The following is an 8428-nucleotide window of genomic DNA, read 5'->3' as shown; positions in this document are numbered from 1 at the left end:
AAAGTAGGTATTATCATTTTTGTCAGTTTCAGTTTTCATTTTAAAATGAAGTATTAAAAAAAAACAATAATATTTACTTATTTTCTTTAAGCATACTCTTAGGCACTTTTTCCGTTGGTCTTTATTTTTCATACGGAATGAAGTAATTCATGTTAAAGGTCCCGTTCTGCTCAAACTTTTAAAGAAACTTTTGGGGGAGTAGACATGATTCCCAAATGTCTCTTAAAATGCATGTTATCTGTCCTTTTATTTGCAGGTAATGCACTCCCCTGTAGAGACATGCATTTCCCATGCAAGTCATCCTGGTTCCCATGCCATGTCAATGGGAGGCATAACTAATACATTATAGCCCTCCTTTCCTCAGGGCTTGGATGTGCTTCAGGATCTTCCTCAACATTTCACTCTCAGTAGCTACTGCTAACAAGTCAAAGCTGGCACTCACTTTAAAAACTATTTGTCATCCCTACCACATATGAATATTTCCATTCCCACATATTGAAACTGACTGTTTTAAAGAGTTTAACCTCAGTTCTGGCTGATGGCTCAAGAAACTTCTAATTTTGTATTTTTAACAGCCACAAAGGACTTAAAATAATTTTGCTTATGGATGCACCAATACTTTGATGACTGCTCTAATATCATAAACTCGTTTGAGACAAAAGTCTTTCTCATAATTTCAGATTCTACATGGTCACTGTGGTAGCTTCCACCTTTTCCTCTGAAATATGCAAAACCAAAGCTTTGTAACTGAGTTCATCCTTTTGGGTCTTTCATTGAATCCAAGTGTTCAAAAAATAGAATTTGTTGTATTTTTGTTCTGCTACATGGCAACTGTTGGGGCCAATTTGCTAGTTGATTTATACTTTCAGGAATAAGGAAGTGAAAAATGCCATGAGGAAATTATGGACCAGATTGCTGGGTTTCTGGTGAAAAATAAAACATTAAACTTAAAAATTTAAATTTCAAGAGGAAAGGAATCAAAATGCACTTAAACAAATACTTTATAGTAGCTGGAATTGTAAGGCTGAATGTAATGTAATGCCACAGAAAAATACTAACGAGTAGGTCAGGAAATGCTATTACCACCCTCGGATAGCTCATATCTTGGAGCTGGCAGCTCAGTGTCTTTATAGGTAATCTAAGGAGAATTGAATTTTATGTTTGTCTAGAATATAGTAATGAAAAGAAATCACTAAAAAAGAGGATTCAGATTATCTGTTAAACTTTTTGCCATTGACACTATACTTTGAAAAACTTTATGTAAAGAAGAAAAAAATCTTAGATATCATTAATAGGAACTTCCTGAAACTATTTTAACTAAAAAAAAAAAGTTTACTTTTAGGGTCCTGATCCCAGTCAAGTAGCCCTGGTGGCACAGTAGGTAAGCCCTCGGCTGCTGACATAAAGTGTCACCACCTGCTCTACAGCAGAAAGTTACAGTAGTCTCCTTTCCTTAAAAAGATCAAAAGTCTAGAAAACTTTTGAGTACAAATGCAGGAGATGGCAATTGTTTTTTTTTTGTTTGTTTTTTGTTGCTGCTGTTGTTTTTTAAGAAAATTGCTTCCTAGCTAAAAGACATTTCCCAGCATCCAATGTAGTTACATGTGACCATGTAAACAAATTATGGCCAAAAAAATGTAAAAGAAAGTGGTATATTAAATGTTAATTCTATGAATGTGGAATTGTGGTGGGAATTCAGGCAGCCATCTTGGACTTTGAGAATGTGTGTTAAGGTTAGTGGAAAAGCAGGACTGAAGAATCCTAAAACCCTAATGTTGTAGAGTTGAAATAGCAGCCGCATACTACTTGGCTCAGACTTCCTATATGTAAGAGGTAAATAAATTTCCAACTTGCTTAAGTCACTGCTAAAAAAATAAAGTAATATCAGAATCTATGTCATCTATTACATTTACGAGCTGTTCTGTTCATTAATGTTCTGTTCATTAATGCAGTAATATTCCCTGTTAATTTATTCTCACAAATTTCTTAGTCCGAATTAGTTCACATTAAATAGCCTTTACCCATTAAACAGGTTTTTTAACAGCTCAATGTCTGACTTTTTTTTTTTTTTTTTGACACCCTGGCATCTGAAAGAAATCTTGTTCATACTGTTTTGTTACAGAGACTTGTTGTTACTATTACTAACTGATAAATTACATGATTACCTCTGTATTAGAATTTGAAAAGTTCTCAACTGTTCATGATTCTGAGGTTTAGCAAAGTAGGAATTAAAGGTACTTCAATTTGAGAAAGGTATCTGCTTAAAAAATAACCACAAGGGTGGGGCCAAGATGGCTGACTAGGTAAAAGCTACCTCGGATCCCCGTTGCAACAAAGACTCAGAAAAACAAGTGAGTCAATCACATACATGACAATCTACGAACCCTGACCATCAAACACAGATCTAAAGAGTTGACCTGAGTGACAGACTGAGAACGAGCAACCATGGGGAAGCAAGGACTGTTTTCGGAGCCTGGAGCCAGTGTCCCAGTCAGAAAACCTAAGCACCAGCCTTTGTACTGGGCACAGGGGAGCTGAGCACGGCATCTTGAGACGGGACAAACATAGGATGCAGCCCTAGCCCCCAGAAGTGACCTCAGGGGAAGCCCAGCCAGTGCAAGCAGGTAGTGCAGCGACGTGGCTGACAGGAGGAGAAGTCACCTGGAGGCAGCGACTGGTTTTGGAGCCTGGAGTGTGGCATCCCAGCCAGGGAACCTTGGCCCTGGGCTTTGGACAGGGAGCGGAGGAACTGACCACGGCTTCTGAGACAGCACAAGCACAGGACACAGGCCTGACCCTCGGGGACAATCTGGACCCAGCCAATGTGCACAGGCTACACACCCCTAAGGAATCTCAGATAAAACAGTCATCACCATACAAGATAAATAACTTTGTCTATATTCTGGGGTGCTACTCTCTCCTATCTATCTGATCCCTCCCCTCCTCTTTCCAGGCGGCTTCATTAACATTGGAATTTCCTGAGCCAGAGAGTGAAGTGCTCTGCATTTTTTTTTTTTTTCCGTCTTTTCCTAACCCATTCTCCTGGCCTGAGAGAAGCAGCTACAAAAAACCCAGGCACCAAAAATCCTTCCCAGACTTCCCGAAATTGGACTAAAAATACAGAACCAGCTCCAGCCAAGCATATGAGATCCATAGTCTTGGGCTTTCATCCCTACACGGAACAAGGTGGCTATTATAACGCAAAGGCAATTCTGATAGGGATCTGACTGTAATTGTTTTAGAAGATTACTGGAAAGACAAGTTTCCCAGGTCTGATATCTCTGCGTATTAAACAGAGCCCTCACTGACCCACAATGGGGAACTGAGGACTGAAGCTCGGACCACCTAGCCTCCTGCCTTAGGGGTCTGAGGATGGTGATACCTACCAATCTGTAGAGGTACATGCATTGCGTGCCTGGGGTACAGCAGCAGAGCCCACCCACCAAAGTGCTTTAGGAATAGAGACACACCTACCTCACTGGCAATTAGGGGAAGCCTCTCAGCACCCTGCCCCGCCCGGAGTGTGACCCCCTGCTGCTACTAGAATCTGGTGCACACAACTAGCACCACCACTCCTCTAGGTGGATAAGTGACAGTCTACACCACACACTTGGTGACCCAAAATCAGATTCTACTCAAGAATAGGGAATAGACTCTCAGGCTTATATATCTGGTAACAGCCCAAACCAGCTGGTAATAGGACATAAGTGATTCAAAGGCTACAACAATCAAGACAGAGCAATCTAGTAGCCCATCTATGTATATTGAAAGAAAACAAAACAAGTTAAGACTCAGTGAGCAAATATAAAATAAATCATTACAATATCTTAGAGATGGCTCAGAGACAGCAGTCGATATCAAATCACATAAAGAAGCGGACCATGATTGTTTCTACAACTCCCCAAATTAAAGAATCAAAATCTTTCCCTAATGAAAATACAATGCTGGAATTGCCAGATGCAGAATATAACAAACTAATATACAGAATGCTTCAAGACATCAGGGATGAGCTCAGAAATGAAATAAGGCAATCTACAGAAAAAGCCAAGGAACACATTGGTAAAGCAGTTGAAAATATCAAAAAGATTATTCAAGAACATAGTGGAAAAATTAATAAGCTGCAAGAATCCATAGAGAGACAGCATTCAGAACTCCAAAAGATTAATAGTAAAATGACAGAATAAGGCAACTCAATAGGAAGTCAGAGGAGCAGAATCGAACAATTGGAATGCAGAGCAGGGGACCTGGAGGATAAGGAAATTGACACCAATATAGATGAAAAAAATCAGATAAAAGAATTTTAAAAAATGAAGAAACCCTAAGAATCATGTGCGACTCTATCAAGAAGAATAACTTGCATGTGATTGGAGTTCCAGAACAGAAGGGGGTAACAGAAAATACAAAGAGAATAGTTGAAGATCTGTTGGCAGGAAACTTCCCTGACATCATGAAAGATGAAAGGATATCTATCCAAGATGCTCATCGAACCCCATATAACATTGATCCCAAAAGAAAATCACCAAGACATATTATCATCAATCTTGCAAAAATCAAAATAAAAGAGGAAATTTGAAAAGCAGCCAGGGATATAAAGAAAGGTCTCCTAAAACGGAGAATCAATAAGAATAAGTTCAGACGACTCAGCAGAAACTGTGCCGTCAAGAAGGCAATGGGATGACATATACAGAGCACTGAAGGAGAAAAACTGCCAGCCAAGGATCGTATATCCAGCAAAACTCTCCCTCAAATATGAAGGTGAAATTAAAACATTTACCAATAAACACAAGCTTAGAGAATTTGCAAAAACCAAACCAAAGCCACAAGAAATACTAAAGGAAATTGTTTGGTCAGAAAATCAATAATATCAGATGCCAACACATCACAAGGTCACAGAACAGAACATCCTGATATCAACTCAAATAGGGAAATCACAAAAACAAATTAAGATTAATTTTTAAAATGAAAAAAATGCTCAAAACAGGGAATCATTGAAGTCGATATGTAAAAGATCACAATAATCGAAAAGAAGGACTAAATACAGGAGGCATAGCACTGCCATATGGAGAGGAAAGCAAGGCGATATAGGACAATACAAGTTAGGTTTTTACCTAGAAAAATAAGGGTAAATATTAAGGTAACCACAAAGAGATAAAACAATTCCATAACTCAAAATAAAAACCAAGGAAAACATAATGACTCAGCAAACATAAATTCAACTACTATGATAATGAGGAACAAAAAATTTACATAGAAAAATGACTCAGCACAAAAAAGTAAGTGGAAAAATGAAATTGTCAACAACACACCGAAAAAGGCATCAAAATGACAGCACTAAACACATACTTATCTATAATTACGCTGAATGTAAATGGACTAAATGCACCAATAAAGAGCCAGAGAGTCTCAGACCAGATAAAGAAACACAATCCGTCTATATGCTGCCCACAAGAGACACACCTTAGACTTAGAAACACAAACAAACTAAAACTCAAAGGATGAAAAAAAATATATCAAGCAAACAACAAGCAAAAAAGAGCATTAGTAGCAATATTTATTTCTGACAAAATAGACTTTAAACTTAAATCCACCACAAAAGAAAAAGAAGTACACTATATAATGATTAAAGGGACAATTGACTAGGAAGATATAACCATATAAAATATTTATGCACCCAATGACAGGGCTGCAAGATAAATAAAATAAATTTTAACCGAACTGAAAAGTGAGATAGACACCTCCACAATTATACTAGAAGACTTCAACACACCACTTTCGGAGAAGAATAGGACTTCCAGTAAGAAGCTCAATAGAGACACAGAAGACCTAATTGCTACAATCAACCAACTTGACCTCATAAACCTATACAGAACACTCCACCCAACAGCTGCAAAGTATACTTTTTTTTCTAGTGCACATGGAACATTCTCTAGAATAGATCACATATTAGGTCATAAAACAAAACTTCTCAGAATCCAAAACATTGAAATATTACAAAGCAGCTTCTCAGACCACAAGGTCATAAAAGTAGAAATCAATAAGAGAAAAATCAGGGAAAAGAAATCAAATACTTGGAAACTGAACAATACCCTGCTCAAAAAAGGCTGGGTTATAGAAGACACTAAGGAGGAAATAAAGAAATTCAAAGAATGCAATGCAAATGAAAACACTTTCTGTCAAAACTTCTGGGACACAGCAACAACAGTGCTCAGAGGTCAATTTATATCGATAAAGGCACACATACATAAAGAAGAAAGAGCCAAAGTCAGAGAACTGTCCCTACAACTTGAACAAATAGAAAGCGAGCAATAAAAGAATCCATCAGGCACCAGAAGAAAACAAATAATAAAAATTAGAGCAGAATGAAATGAATTAGAGAACAGAAAAACAATTGAAAGAATTAACAAAGCCAAAAGCTGGTTCTTTGAAAAAAATAACAATATTGATAAACTATTGGTCAGACTGACTAAAGAAATACAGGAAAGGAAACAAATAACCTGAATAAGAGACGAGGTGGGCCATATCACAATAGACCCAACTGAAATTAAAAGAATCATACCAGAGTACTACGAAAAATTGTACTCTAACAAATTTGCGAACCTAGAAGAAGTGGATGAATTCCTAGAAAAACACTACCTACCTAAACTAACACCATCAGAAGTAGAACGACTAAATAGACCCATAACAAAAAAAGAGATTGCAAAGGTAATCAAAAAACTCCCAACAGAAAAAAGCCCTGGCCCGGACGGCTTCACTGCAGAGTTCTACAAAACTTTCGGAGAAGAGCTAACATCACTATTACTAAAGGTATTTCAAAGCATAGAAAATGACGGAATACTACCTAACTCATTCTATGAAGCCAGCATATCCCTGATACCAAAACCAGGTAAAGACACCACAAAAAAAGAAAATTAGAGACCTATATCCCTGATGAACATAGATGCAAAAATCCTCAACAAAATTCTAGCCAACAGAATTCAACAACATATCAAAAAAATAATTCACCACGACCAAGTGGGATTTATACCAGGTATTTTTTTTTTATGTGCAAGGTTGGTTTAGTATTAGAAAAACCATTAATGTAATCCACCATATAAATAAAACAAAAGACAAAAACCACATGATCTTATCAATTGATGCAGAAAAGGCATTTGACAAAGTCCAACAACAATTCATGATAAAATATAGGAATTGAAGGAAAATTCCTCAACATAATAAAGGGCATCTATACAAAGCCAACAGCCAACATCATTCTAAATGAAGAGAGCCTGAAAGCATTTCCCTTGAGAACAGGAACCAGACAAGGATGCCCTTTATCACCGCTCTTATTCAACATTGTGCTAGAGGTCCTAGCCAGAGCAATTAGGCTAGACAAAGAAATAAAGAGCATCTGGATTGGCAAGGAAGAAGTCAAATTATCTCTATTTGCAGATGACATGATCTTATACGCAGAAAAACCTAAGGAATCCTCCAGAAAAATACTAAAACTAATAGAAGAGTTTGGCAGAGTCTCAGGTTATAAGATCATACAAAAATCAGTTGGATTCTTCTACATCAACAAAAAGAACATCGAAGTGGAAATCACCAAATCAATACCATTCACAATAGCCCCCAAGAAGAAAAAATACTTAGGAATAAATCTTACCAAAGATGTAAAAGACCTATACAAACAAAACTACAAAGTACCAGTGCAAGAAACTAAAAGAACCTACATAAGTGGAAAAACATACCTTGCTCATGGATAGAAAGACTTAACATAGTAAAAATGTCTATTCTGCCAAAAACCATCTATCCAAAAGCCATCTATACATACAATGCACTTCCGTTTCAAATTCCAATGACATTTTTTAAAGTGATGGAGAAACAAATCACCAACTTCATATGGAAGGGAAAGAAGCCTCGGATAAGTAAAGCATTATTGAAAAAGAAGAAAGTGGGAGGCCTCACTCTACCTGATTTTAGAACATATTATACAGCCACAGTAGTCAAAACAGCCTGGTACTGGTACAACAACAGGCACATAGACCAATGGAACAGAATTGAGAACCCAGATATAAATCCATCCACATATGAGCAGCTGATATTTGACAAAGGCTCAGTGTCAGTTAATTGGGGAAAAGATAGCCTTTTTAACAAATGGTGCTGGCATAACTGGATATCCATTTGCAAAAAAATGAAACAGGACCCATACCTCACACCATGCACAAAAACTAACTCCAAGTGGATCAAAGACTAAAACGGTGAAGATCATGGGAGAAAAAAGAGGGACAATGTTAGGAGCCCTAATACTAGGCATAAACAGAATACAAAACATTACTTAAAATGACAAAGAGAAACCAGATAACTGAGAGCTCCTAAAAATCAAACACCTATGCTCATCTAAAGACTTCACCAAAAGACTAAAAAGACCACATACAGATTGGGAAAAGAA

Source organism: Elephas maximus, chromosome 20 (genome assembly GCF_024166365.1).
Source record: "Elephas maximus indicus isolate mEleMax1 chromosome 20, mEleMax1 primary haplotype, whole genome shotgun sequence".
Taxonomy (NCBI): domain Eukaryota; kingdom Metazoa; phylum Chordata; class Mammalia; order Proboscidea; family Elephantidae; genus Elephas; species Elephas maximus.
Note: the sequence above shows the minus strand (reverse complement) of the source record.